The 12,494-nt window shown below is 39.0% G+C and overlaps 1 protein-coding gene across 2 annotated transcripts in view; it reads right to left on the bottom strand.

Moving 5' to 3' along the window:
* LOC6053338 (beta-1,4-mannosyltransferase egh) overlaps nt 1-12,494 on the bottom strand; it is a 101,032-nt gene that overhangs the window by 79,531 nt on the left and 9,007 nt on the right. The gene's annotated exons all lie outside the window — the stretch shown is intronic.

Raw genomic sequence — 12,494 nt, 5'->3', positions numbered from 1 at the left:
TCGACACCCCTCGAAACGACCCAAGGTTTGCCCGGATAAATAAGCAAATCTCAACGCGACGTGCCGTGGAAAAGTCCAATTAATTTGCGCGAGAATCGATCCGCGAGCACCCTGATGAGGGTAATTAAAATTTGGAGAAAAAAACTTTGACGGCCGGAAACAAAACCGAACCTAACTAGTCGCAGCGACTAGTGCGCTTCACGGTGGGTTACGCAATCGGGGTAATTAAGGTACGAGGCCAAAGGCTTCTCACGTGAACCCCGCATCGCGTGATGAAGATGCCCACGGAACTTGAGAGTCGTGCTTTGAAGCACTTTAAGCTGCTTCTTAGTATGCGCGCGAATTTACCTTAGCAGTTTGCACACTTTACGTGCGCTTTGCGCGGTATCGATCCCTTTGAGGTCAAATTAGACCACCGAACCCTACTTTCTTCCAATCGCACCAGTGTGCAACAAATCGTTTTATTATCACATACACCCATTTTTTTCGTACAACCGTGTCCAAACCGTTTCGAAATCGGCCACAATCCTCAAATAAGTGTAACACACAACTCTCTTCCATCGCCTTCGACGTACACAGTCGTGTCGAGTCGTCGTGGTGCCCAGAGATCAAGCCTCTCACACGCGAAACGAAATTGGCCGCCCCAAAACCGCACTCAGCCGTGAAAGAGAAGCTACAAAACCTCCCCCAGATTTAGGTGTAATTTGCGCACGATGCACACACGTGGTTGGCGGTCAGTGGCCGGAGCGCGGCCGTCAAAATCTCCCGGCCAGACTGGCGGTCGCGTTGAGAATGGATTTTCTCTGCATGGAAATCAGCCAGTTTCATCGGTAACGTCATGCTTGAACGTTCCCCCCCCCCCTTGGGATCGGTGATGGTTTCATCATATATTCGAGTGCAGAAATGTTTTGGAAAAGGTTGATTTTTTTTGCATCCGATGACGGATGAGCTGCAAAGTGCATCCTCAGAGAGATGGCCAATCCAGGTCAAGGAGGTTTACTTCGAAATTTTCCAATTTTGACACATTTATTTTTGTCCATATATTGGAGAATCGTTGGTAAAATTATGAACTGTTTTAGGACTCATACCATGGCCATGGATTGTCTGTCATATCTTTAAATTTCATAAAGTTTGTTATGCCGATTGATAGGATTTCTTCCATATTCCAGAAGTGCCCCCCTCAAGTAATATTTCTAAACAAACTAGCTACCACCAAACCTGGAGTTAATAAAAGCCAAATGGCTTTCAATCAGGTTTTATGAAAGTTTTAAGAGAGTCTTGAAAACCCGATGGCAAAGTCATGCCAAACGGTTATTATTGCATGCTTCTTTAAAACTTGTTGTAGCTGTCAAGTGCCATTAGGCATGCAAAAGCTTACTTAAAACCATAAGCTCCTAAAGAAGCATTTAACGTAGCCAAATAGCAATCCACAAATATGGCGCTAGACGCATGGTCGGATTGAATGTGATTGACCGCCATCTTGGTAGAAAAAATAGAAAAATCAATAAACTTTGTTACTATTTGAAGAAAACTCACATTTATGCTAAATTTCTGATATTACTAGTATAACAATCGAAGTTTAAAAATACGTTGAACTTTTTTTTTGAAAAAAAAAAAATGAAGTACATTTTTTTTATTGCAAAATGTCATAACAAAAGAATTATTTTTGATGAAGTGTGGTAATTTTTTGGCTCTATCTCCCTTATATTTCGAGAAAATTTTAACTGCAACTGGAATTAAGAGGCAGTATTTGTAGATTCTGCTCGGTTTGTTCTAGAGGTCGTATCGAGGTGCTCCGATTTGGATGAAACTTTCAGCATTTGTTTGTCTATACATGAGATGAACTCATGTCAAATATGAGCCCTCTACGATAAAGGGAAGTGAGGCAAAACGGGCATTGAAGTTTGAGGTCCAAAAAACATGAAAAATCTTAAAATTGCTCGTATTTCCGTAAAACTTCATCAATTCCAACTCTCTTAGATGCATTCGAATGGTCTTTCGGTCTTTCCCTTCAAAATGTGCTATAGACATCCAGGATCGGTTTAGCTTTTTCTCATAGCTTTTGCAAATTACTGTTTAAAATGGATTTTTTTAAAACCCTAATATCTTTTTGCAACAGCCTCCAACACCCATACTCCCATAGGTCAAAAGATAGGTAATTTCATGGACTATAAGCTTACGGTATCAACTTTTTGGCCAATCGCAGTTTTTCTCATAGTTTTACGATTTTTCTAGAACAAACATTTTACAACGTTAGTTTTTGCCCTGTAGGCCAAGAAGACGGCTTTTTTTGGTCTCAATTTTGTCATATTTGGAATCCTCGGTCAATTTCACCTAAGTTAGGAGTATTGGAAATGTAATTTTGATTTAAAAAAATAATTTAATAAAACATTTTTGAAAAAAGAAATAGATCTTCTTTACCCTATGATCAATACGTCAAATGCTGTATCAAGTAGGCGAAAACTTGTTTTACCCCTAATCCGACAAAATTCTAAATAATATTTTAATTAATTCTAAATGGCATTTTTTCCTATCAAATTCTTAATTCCAACACCTCTATCTAATGTAAAATTTTCTGAGGATTCCGAATATGTCAAAATTGAGACCAAAAAGTGCCGTCTTCTTGGCCTACAGGGCAAAACTAACGTTGTAAAATGTTTGCTCTAGAAAATCGTAAAACTATGAGAAAACTGCGATTGGCCAAAAAGTTAATACCGTAAGCTTATAGTCCATGAAATTACCTATCTTTTGACCTATGGGAGTATGGGTGTTGGAGGCTGTTGCAAAAAGATATTAAGGTTTTAAAAAAATCAATTTTAAACAGTAATTTGCAAAAGCTATGAGAAAAAGTCAAACCGATCCTGGATGTCTATGGCCCATTTTGAAGTGCTTCGAAAGACCTTTCAAATGCATCTACGAGAGTTGGAATTGATGAAGTTTTACGGAAATGCGAGCAATTTTAAGATTTTTCATGTTTTTTGGACCTCAAACTTCAATGCCCGTTTTACCCCACTTCCCTTTGTCGTAGAGGGCTCATATTTGGCATGAGTTCATCTAATGTATAGACAAACAAATGCTGAAAGTTTCATCCAAATCAGAGCACCTCGATACAACCTGTTTCACATCGGTGAAAAAACTCGCTCTTAAGAAACTGCGAGAAATAATCTTTCTAATAATTTTAATTACCTCCAAATAATGTATTGCCATTTTTGCATACCATCTCCATTATATCATTTGGCAAGACAAAGACTCATTTATTACCAGAATAAATCCTTTTTGGCATAAGACGTTTGAAGACGTATGAAATGTCAACAAAAATAACATCAATCCGGCGAGATTCATATTCAGATCATCAAGTCTGCGCCCCAACCCTCTCGGCTATCTCGCCACTATAAATACTATTAGATCTTCACCGATGTAGGGGAAATATACCCTTTCTTATCAAACACCTATCTTCGTCATATGAAGAGTTTGCTCGATGCTCGATGTGATTGATTGATTGATGTGTTGTTTGACATGCCGGAAAGTACACTTGTGAAATAGCCGAAATTGGTCCATCGGAACCATGTTACGGATATTCCGGGTTGATGGCAGGGTGGCCAAATGGCACCAGAACGTACTGAGGATATCAAATTTGAGTTTCTGAGCGAAAATCAGTGTTGTTTGACATGTCGGAAAGTACACTTGTGAAATTACCGAAATTGGTCCATCGGAACCATTTTACGGATATTCTGGGTTGATGGCAGGGTGGCCATATGGCACCAGAACGTACTGAGGATGTCGAATTTGAATTCCTGAGCCAAAATCAGTGTTGTTTGACATGTCGGAAAGTACACTTGTGAAATTACCGAAATTGGTCCATCGGAACCATTTTACGGATATTCCGGGTTGATGGCAGGGTGGCCAAATGGCACTAGAACGTAATGAGGATGACAAATTTGATTTCCTGAGCAAAAATCAGTGTTGTTTGACATGCCGGAAAGTACACTTGTGAAATTACCGAAATTGGTCCACCGGAACCATTTTACGGATATTCCGCGTTGATGGCAGGGTGGCCAAATGGCACCAGATCATAATGAGGATGACAAATTTGTATTCCTGAGCAAAAATCAGTGTTGTTTGACATGTCGGAAAGTACACATGTGAAATAACCGAAATTGGTCCATCGGAACTATTTCACGGATATTCCGGGTTGATGATAGGGTGGCCAAATGGCACCAGAACGTACTGAGGATATCAAATTTGAGTTTCTGAGCGAAAATCAGTGTTGTTTGACATGTCGGAAAGTACACTAGTGAAATTATCGAAATTGGTCCATCGGAACCATTTTACGGATATTCCGGGTTGATGGCAGGGTGGCCAAATGGGGCCAAAACGTACCGAGGATGTCAAATTTGAGTTCCTGAGCCAATATCAGTGTTGTTTGACATGTCGGAAAGTGTTCTTGTGAAATGACCGAAATTGGTCCATCGGAACCATTTTACGGATATTCCGGGTTGATGGCAGGGTGGCCAAATGGCACTAGAACGTACTGAGGATGTCAAATTTGAATTTCCTTAACCAAAATCAGTGTCGTTTGACATTTCGGAAGCCATATTAGACTTGATGTAGAATTCGACATCCGTTCCTGTGTAGTCGGTTCCGGAAGGGTGGCCAATTCATATCCGTAGGTCCGGGATCAAAGGAATATGCCTAATATGTCCAGATTAGGTCTTGGAGCAAATTGGGATGGTTTTTCTGAAGAATTTATTATAATAATCATGATTTGTAGATTGGGTTGCATACCCGGACAAAAACCTACCCCACTAGGTTCCGGAATGTCTCCGTGGCCAAGTGACCGATTCCGGATTTCTTTGTAGATTCTGAAAAAAGAGATTTGTCCGGTTCTTTTGAGGGGTGAACGAACTTATTTGGCCAAAAGAGGCCAAAGATACAGCATTTTTAAGGTTTTTTCGGTATCTCGCATCAGACGTTCGGACTTTAAGGATTAAAGCTCCAAAAATACTTTTTAGGCTATAAACTTACCAGCAACAGCACCGCCTCGAGTAAGCACAAAAATGTATGCCACTCACTGGCCAAAAAAATCAAATTAAATGCACTTTTGATCATAATTTCTATTTTGCGAGACCATTTCTCATCATTTTGGTGGCACACACATCCACACGCAAGATGAGAGGTTAACTGCTTAACGAAAGTCGCCATCAATATATTTTCCCTTGAGCCAACGATTTCGATGCGCTTAAGATATAAAATTGCTTCCAACTACCGGCAACATGATCTTTTGCACATTCGTTAGTCACTCACTTGAAAAATAATCCCGAAACATATAAATAATTAGCAAGCGCCATCAAAAAAACAAACGCGCCAAGTCTTTTGACGTTTGACTTTTGACGACCCATTCCAATCGAACTAAGCTGAAAATAGGAAAATGTGCGTTGCCCAATAGGGGGATGGCGTCGCTATTTTTAGACCACTATTTCCACTTTTTCTTATCGAAACCGACTTCTTTATCGACTTTATTTTGCTGGGCGAGATAGGACGCCGTCTATTTTTAGACGATGACTCAGCACTTTTCCACTCTTGCACTTCAAAAAACCAGATGGCAGCACGATGTAACGCCACGTCCCTATGCACTCGACTGATTAGAATGCATTTGGGAAATATTTTTTTTAAATGCTTGTATAGGAATAGCATAACTATTATTAAAAGTGAAAATAAACAGAAAAGTTCACAAAAAGTTGCTCTATTCGTTGGTGTACTTGGTTTTACTAAATTTCAAGGAACACTCCAGATTATCCAGCATCATTCAAACACGACCGCTCATTAGGCTTAAAATGGGCATATTTCCCCTAGCTGTAGGTTCCCCATACATCGTATGCAGTTAACGCAGTATACGACGTACCGGAAACCTGCTGCTACATTCGCATTGATCCAATTATTTTCACAGCGGCGAGATAGCCGAGCGGGTTGGGGCGCGGACTTGATAATCTGAATATGACTCTCGCCGGATTGATGTTATTTTTGGGGTGAGCAGACCTATTTTTTTTTCTTCGCTACATGCTTTTGTTGTACACGTTTTCACATACAATATTAAATGCTTTTGCTCACAAAGGTGATGTGCATGCTTTTGCATGCGATTTTACACAGATTTTTTTACTGTGAAGTCTCTGTCAAGATCACTAAGACCCACGGTCAATATGTTAAACAAGTGGAGTAAAGTTTTTCGTAGAACAAAAGTTGCTCAAAATGAACTCCTAAACACGGAATAAATAAAAATTCTCAAAAAAAATGTGAGCAGTGGAGGGATAACAAATGACTTCATTGAATTTAGTAGAGAATGGGTTGATTCAACTAAAATATCAGTAAACTCTGCCAACATTCTAGCCCAGTTTCAAACAAATTTAGCTAAAATTTTAATCAGGCCGAAAATTGCCCCATCGATTGTTAGATTTGCCTCGAACAGTATCTCCGTATAGGAAACTTTGTGTGATAGGCCCAAAACAGGGACATCTGCCCTATTAACTTGAAGTTATCTTCCTCCTTTACAGTGTACCTCGTTAGCGAATCTCCTTTCGAGTTCTTTATTTCCTCACCTCTGTTTTTTTTTCGGGGGGCCTGCCAATGCCAACCCAGTAACGTAGTACCTGCCGGCCTGTACCAATATGATACCGAAAATGGCAACAAGCGAATAAAAAGTATAAGAAATGATTGCGTTGAGCAACTATACCAGAGTCAGAGCCGCCAGCAGAAGCGATACATACAAGAGGCAGGAGAGGTCAATGAACAGTTTGTGCGATCGCGTTTTTTTTTTTTTCGGGGCTATCCGTCTCGAGAGAAGCCTCCAACGTTGAAGGAAAGTTTTTGCGAGGCCCGATCCAGTTGTTGCTGTTGCAAAAATGTACAGTCCCACAACAGATCGCGGGTCTCGAAAGTGGATTAAAAGTAAATAAAACATAAAATTACACATTGTTGGCCGAGTCGCGTCACGCTGCAGCACGCCACGTGGTGAGGAACGCTGGGATTTACCACGCCACGTGATACACAGATGTCTGAAACAACTTTAAACGAAATTCCAAGAAAGCGTTGTGCGTTTAAGAACTTTACTTTGTCGAAGATCGCAACGAGAATTTAGATCGTCTGTAACTTTGCAGGGCGATGACCAATCGATTTGCGATCTTCGACAATGTTGTACTTCAATTTTCTATTTTGTTCAGATTAACTCGAAATGTACGAATATTCAAGTAAAGAAAAAATAATGGAAAATTTAAAATAAAATACGTCCACTTGTCTGTGGCGATCAACCACTTGCCACTTCAGCAGTCCACTTCAAATTGAACAACAGTTTCGATTTCCTGCTTCACCTGGGAGTTCAACAAGTCTTGCTGCTATCGATTATCACTTTCTCTGGCATTCAGCCGTTTAAAGATCCTCTCGCCAGCGGCGATACCAAGAAGAGGCAGAAGAACAAGCAAAGTGATCAACCGGCGTGGCGTTGGCGGCGTCGGCGTCTGTAAATAGAACCTTGGGCGGGGTTTAAATATAGTTCAATGCCAACCGCGGTTACGCCGGCCGCTGCTGATAGATGGGAACTGCACCGATCTGACAGCCGGATATTTGGGCCGCTATACTGGGGTGCTTTGCTTGTGGGAACGATGTCGGACTTCAGTTTCAACGGAGAAGGAGAGTGACATTGTCTAATTGAGTCTTTGTAACATCGGAAGAAGTTGCATGCATACAAGCTTAACTCAATCGGGAGATCATCGCAGACCTCGAACTCCGTGTGAGGTACACCCAAACAAAGGGATGCCAAGTTCACTGACAAGATTGACAGCACCACTTTCTTGTAAAGGTGACGCTCGGCAATCATGATAATATCACAACTGGAAAAGTGGAATATTGCCTCTGAAAGTATGTGATTTTATGTGTAATTGAACTTTCTAAACTCTGAACTGTAGTTCTAATAACTTTTATAACTTAAGCATAATTTTAGAGACAAAAGGTTAAAAATCATGGTAATCTTACATCGGGAAATTTAGGCAGATTATTACATCGAAATCTGTGTGAATTAACATCTATGAAATTGCTTCCAAACCCCAATGAAATTTTTTGTGCAACGATAAAAGGCACTCATAAAACTGTTTCGAGACCATCCGTTAACCACGTGGACACTTTTCTTTTTAGGAAATCTAATAAATTGAGGTAAAATTACATGAAGTAGAGGTAAAATTACAACACATTTTTATTAACCTTCAAAAATCACACATTTTTACTGGGTACTGAAGCCCTTTTTATGGAAATTGGTGCCAAGGATTAGTTCTCCAAATTTTAGAAAATCGACTTTTTTATATTAAAAAAAAAATATTTTCAAAAGGCATCTTTTATTTTTGAAAATCTAGTATCGGAGATATGATTTTTTTTTTTTTTTTGAAAAAAATTGGAAATATTTTCAAACAAAATATCGAACATCTTATTATATGATACATTTTTGCAATCAAAAATTATTTTACACATTTTTTGAAAAAGTGTACTGTTTTGAAATCGTTTCAATTTTTTGATTGAAATTTTCGAAAAACGTTAACACACACACGATCATTTTTTCTTCAATTTAAAAATTTCAATTTCAATGAATTGTGGTCCATGGAGCATTTTTTGAAAATCCCAAAATTCAGAATTGGTTAATAGATTAAAAAGCTTCGATTAAAAATGCATGAATAACATTATGCAATGAATTTTGAATGGCTTAAAATCTATTTTACAGGTTTCTACTAACAGGGTGACCACTCAAAGAACATTTCCGAGTTTTTCTCGACTTTTCTAGAATGCTCAAATAATAGGCATTTCTTATCAAAAGAATGATTTCAAACCAGAAAATATTCTATAAATATTGTGAAAATCTGTGACAAAGGCATCCAAAATTCATTAGGATTTTGAATGTCTTAAATAGCTTTTCCATACTCATATATATTGAAATAGTGAAAAGAACCTTAATTTTAAAGTAAGTTACTAAAGCAGAATCGAGTGAATTCTATTTGAATTCTTTTCGACAAAAAATGATAAATTCCCGACTTTTCCCAATTTTTGGCGTATTTTGGCGAATTCCCGACTTTTTCCCGACTTTCCCGATATCCCGACTTGAGAGTGCATAATTGACAAAGGGAGCGCGTGGTCGTAAAAATAATCGGAGTGAAAAGTGATTTCTTTTGTGATTTTCAAAGCCCTTCCTATATCATCGTTGATCGGAAGGTACGGCGTCGGGTGGATTGTGTTTAATTTTTTCGAATAAGGTTTTATTTTTTTGCGGTGAAAAATCCATTTCTATATACAGCCATTCCACGTCAAACAGGGAGTCTCCAAATCAAAAGTGCTCCGATTTGGCTCAAATTTGGAGTGGGGGTTCTTTAGCCCAAATAATTAGACCCGTATTTATTTTGTTTGGCGATTAGGGTGGTCCTATCCGAAATAGGGTGATCCAAAAAAATGCGTTTTTCGTCGATTTTCGCAAAAATCACATTTAAAAAAAAAAATCATATCTCCGGAACGGCTGAACCAATTTTGGAGCGCCACAATTCGAAAGAAAGGTTATTAGTTGGGTTTTTAAGGAATAATATGCTGAGGTCCAAAAAAACTAGCTGAATATTTGAAAAGGTCCTATGAAAATTTCATTTGCCGATTTCAAGGTCTCGGGACCAAAGAGCCTATGTCTGAAAATATTTTTCCCTGATTCCTTGTAATATTTTACATTACATATAAAAAATTGCGAATATTCATTAACACGTTTCGGAGATATGATTTTTTGAACATAAAAACTGGGTTTTTCGACGCGCCGCGCGCAAAAACTGAAAAATGACAAAAACGGGTAAAAATCAACTTTTTTCACTAAAACTGCGATAACTTGAAAATTTCAGCGATGACCTATACATGCTAGGGTACCAAAAGTTGCGTCTTTCAATCATGAAAATTTTGGTACCTAAACATGTATAGGTCATCGCTGGGAGAGCGGCCGTGGCTGACTGGTTACGGTGTTCGCTTTCTAAGCGAATGGTCCTGGGTTCGATTCCCATCTGCTCCCAACGAGAAAGTATAGGAAATATTAATCTTGAAACACTGAACATGAACGAAAAATCAAAGTCGCCCGAGTCGGGGTTCGATCCCCCGTCCTTTGGATTGGTAAGCAAAAATGCTAACCACTAGGCCATCACGGCTTGGTGAGCGACGCCTGGAATTAGGAATACTGTTACTATCAAACTATATACGCGCTGGGTCCTTGTCCATTTGACAAGGGTTCGAAGTTCAAATAACGTTTGAACCTGATTGGTGCAAACGTTCTTCAGGGCGGGGCTTGTCGATAAAAGCTGAGGGACCTCGCGCTCGGCTAGCCAGCGTAGAAATGGGTCACCGAAGCTCGGCAGAGCTAACACCTTCCAAATGCCTATGCGAGTTATTTGTATGTATAGAATGAAGATCTATAAATACATGTAAACAACTCAATTTGTAAGAAGCGACCGCGTGGTCCCGTTTGGTTGGTTGCACACACACACACACTAAACATGTATAGGTCATCGCTGAAATTTTTGAGTTATCACAGTTTTAGTGGAAAACGTTGATTTTTACCCGTTTTCGTTCATTTTTCGCGGCGCGTCGAAAAACCCAGTTTTTATGTTCAAAAAATCATATCTCCGAAACGTGTTAATGAATATTCGCAATTTTTTATATGTAATGTAAAATATTACAAGGAATCAGGGAAAAATATTTTCAGACATAGGCTCTTTGGTCCCGAGACCTTGAAATCGGCAAATGAAATTTTCATAGGACCTTTTCAAATATTCAGCTAGTTTTTTTGGACCTCAGCATATTTTTCCTTAAAAACCCAACTAATAACCTTTCTTTCGAATTGTGGCGCTCCAAAATTGGTTCAGCCGTTCCGGAGATATGATTTTTTTAAAAAATGTGGTTTTTGCGAAAATCGACGAAAAACGCATTTTTTTTGGATCACCCTATTTCTGATAGGACCACCCTAATCGCCAAACAAAAAAATACAGCTTTAATTATTTGGGCCAAAGAACCCCCACTCCAAATTTGAGCAGTTTTGATTTGGAGACTTCCTGTTTGACGTGGAATGGCTGTTTAATGAACGAAAGACGCACTGACAATTTGGATCGTTGAGTTAATAGTGGAGCAAAATAACTGTGTGTGAGTGAGTTTGTGTGTTAACCAGAAAGACCTTCCCATAGCATCGTTGCTCGGAAGGCTCGCCGACGGGTCTGTTATGAAAGTACTCCCCATAGCGTCGTAGCTCGGGAGGCATCAAAAAGTCAATACCTTATCCTACTAACCCAAAAAAAAAATTAATCACGTGATGCTTGAAGGAGATGCTGTGGATTCAACGGTCTCAAGCGGTATCAACAAGTATATAGCGAAAAACTATGTGCTTGATGAGTCTGCAACTTCAACTATCGGACTAACATTCCTCCTTTTCGTTGAACTGCAGGCTTCTTGGGAGGGCGCCGGTATTGACTTATAAAGAAGGGATCTTTAGAGGATAAACAGTGAACGGATGGATGGCTCCCACTTAATGAGCTGTAATTGAATGTCAAATTGCTGATATGGCAACATTAGAGACACGCTGGAATTAGATGCGGTGCCCCTATTTTTGTCCCCTAAATTGTTGACGAATATTTTAAGGAGAAGGTGAGAAACAAATAAAAACAAATATAAAATGTGAAACTCTTGACTACCAGTAAGGGAAACCTACTTGACCAAAATATCAAGTTCATACGGGCGTTTATCCTTCCCACTCTGCACCGGCTCGATAACCGTGCAGGCTAAGGCGCCAGTCCTCCCGATGAGTTCTGAATTTGAATCCCGTCGGTTGCAACTGTTTTTAGTTATACTATTTCAGTCCAGCCTTGATTATTGGAAGGTCTCGGAAGAAATCCGCTTTGGATAATAACACCTTCGGATAATCGAATCAGGAATAAAATCGTTGTATTTTTTATGGCCCATAAACTACTCAAAAATGATTTGGAATGTTCAAATCCAAGATGGCGGCCAAAATTTGTAACTAACAAGTTAATCAAATATTCAATAGTGACTAAAATGGGGTCGCAGAACTTGATTGCGATATCAAAAATAAGAAAATAAAAATATAAGAAAAATATTGTTTGGCGATGATTCGATTATCTTAAGTTCCATACAAACCTTCGGATAATCGGAACTTCGGAAATTCGAGGCTTCGGATAATCGAGTCGGACTGTATTGTTTGTTTTATTGAAAAGTATAAACCCGTATCTCAAAACAACAAAAAAAAAATAGTTTTAGAGTGATAAAAAAAACAACAAAAAATAATTTTGAATTCAATCAAATGTTTGATTTTTAAAAGTTATTGGAAAGAAGAAATCAAAATATGCAAAATACAAAATGTTAAAAGATTTGTCTATCACACTGGCAGTCAGAGGATTTCAGTTTGGGTGTATCATCGTGGTGATCTGACCCGA

Source organism: Culex quinquefasciatus, chromosome 1, assembly GCF_015732765.1.
Source record: "Culex quinquefasciatus strain JHB chromosome 1, VPISU_Cqui_1.0_pri_paternal, whole genome shotgun sequence".
Classification (NCBI taxonomy): Eukaryota; Metazoa; Arthropoda; class Insecta; order Diptera; family Culicidae; genus Culex; species Culex quinquefasciatus.
This window is presented reverse-complemented; position numbering and strand designations above follow the sequence as displayed.